The sequence below is a fragment of the Xyrauchen texanus genome, unplaced genomic scaffold, assembly GCF_025860055.1.
Source record: "Xyrauchen texanus isolate HMW12.3.18 unplaced genomic scaffold, RBS_HiC_50CHRs HiC_scaffold_1156, whole genome shotgun sequence".
In the NCBI taxonomy this organism is placed as follows: domain Eukaryota; kingdom Metazoa; phylum Chordata; class Actinopteri; order Cypriniformes; family Catostomidae; genus Xyrauchen; species Xyrauchen texanus.
The window spans coordinates 5,219-7,495 of NW_026265494.1; positions in this window are offsets into that span (position 1 = coordinate 5,219).

Sequence of the window (2,277 nt, forward strand, 5' to 3'; positions counted from 1 at the left end):
ACATCACTGCTGGTTAAAAACAATAAAAGAGATGCTTCATGAGTGATCAGATGAACAAAAATGAGAAATCTCTAATTTTCCCTCAACTGACGTGAAGTCTCAAATTTAAAGGGACACTCAATTGTTTTTAATGTTTCACACGTCAATAACTGAAAACTGTTTCATCTCTCTTTTCTGTTTTCAATAAATTACATTTTTGAAAACAGATTTTGCATGATGCTACGCTCATATGGACAGTGTCCGAATAAAATCTGTCCGTGTCATATCAGACACTGAAACATGAACAAAAAATGACTCAGTTTACCTTAAAAATAATGTCCTCAGTTTCATTTGTAGTGTTGAGTGTGAAATATCAAAATGAAACACTTTGCTCAGATCAATTGATAATGTCAAATTCACAGTTACTGTGTCTGTATCAGCAGTTCCTCTTTCACTGAAGGAGGTTTTGTGCGACTCTTTATCACTGTGTGAGTGGAGACTGAGAATGCTGTTGACAATAATAATCTCCTGCATCTTCAGTCTGGACATTTCTGATATTTAGCATAAAGTTTGTGTTTGATCCCCCATCAGTGAATCTGTCAGAAACTCCAGACGCTTTGCTACCAACATAATAGAACAGGAGTTTGGGGGATTCTCCAGATCTCTGCAGATACCAGGCTAAATTAGACCCAATATCAGAGCTGGACACACAGTTGAGAGTGACACTGTCTCCCACTGACACCGTCTCTCACTTTGGGACTCTGAGTCAGAATAATCTCACAAACAACCTGCCACAACGAAACATCAATCAGTGTTACAGTCAACAATCACCACAAACATCAATGAACATTTACAGACACAAACACATTCACAACATTCAAACACACTTAAACTAAGAGCCAAAGTTACTTCCAGACTCAAAATCCGACTGCGGAGAGAATCTTTCCTCTCTGATTTAATGATCGCTGCTTGAATTAGACTTTTAAAATGAATCTCACCAGCAGTGAAAAGCAGAAGAGAGCAGATAATGAGAGCGTGTGCTGTCATCTTTACTGTGAATGAGTGAGAACTGAAGGAACAGTGATGTTGGTTTGACAGTCCTGACTAACAGACAGTCTGATATTGTGCTTTAATCAGAGGGCGGGACATTCAAAACTGTTTCCTCTCACCAGCAAATGTGACTGTTACAGGAGAACAGCAGCAATGACAAACAATTCATACATGAAAATACACAAATTATTGACATCTTTATTTCTGATTTATTAAATACATTTCAATCAGTGGAACTTCTCTGGATTTTTCCTCATTGTGGATATTTCACGAGCATTCAGGAGATCAAACTAAATCAAATGAGTTATAGAGTCAGTGGAGTGATACAAACTGTTTATTACAATGTAATATATATGTTATAATGCAATGTTGCACTTTTGAATGAGTTGTTAATGACAGTAAGAAGTGAAAGTGTGTTTGTATGTGTGTTGTGTAAAGATGTGTTTGTGATCATGTGTTTAAAGTGCAGTTAGTGAAGGCTCAGAGGTTTTTGTGCAGCTGTTCTATTAGTTTGTATCACTGTGGTGGACTTTCGGCAGCTGCACCAGACTGGATGTTGGCAGTAAGTAAATCATCAAATCATCCTTTTAATGTTTCATATGTTTTATAATAATGTTGTAATAATGTTGAATGTGTTTATAATAATGTTGAATGTGTGTTTTATAATGTTGAATGTTGTAATGTGTGTTGTTTTTATAATAATGTTGAATGTGTGTTTTATAATAATGTTGAATGTGTGTTTATAATAATGTTGAATGTGTTTATAATAATGTGAATGTGGTTTATAATAATGTTGAATGTGTGTTTTATAATAATGTTGAATGTGTGTTTTATAATAATGTTGAATGTGTGTTTTATAATAATGTTGAATGTGTGTTTTATATAATAATGTTGAATGTGTGTTTTATAATAATGTTGAATGTGTGTTTTATAATAATGTTGAATGTGTGTTTTATAATAATGTTGAATGTGTGTTTATAATAATGTTGAATGTGTGTTTTATAATAATGTTGAATGTGTGTTTATAATAATGTTGAATGTGTGTTTTATAATAATGTTGAATGTGTGTTTATAATAATGTTGAATGTGTGTTTTATGTATGATTGTAACACTATGATTTGAGGGATTTGTCTCACTTTTTTAAATTGTTTTGGTGAAATATTTTTCTGTTTCCAACTTGTGACTAAACCAGAAAATGTAGCAAAAAACTCCCTAATTTTGTGATTTTTTATTTATAATTATTTTTGC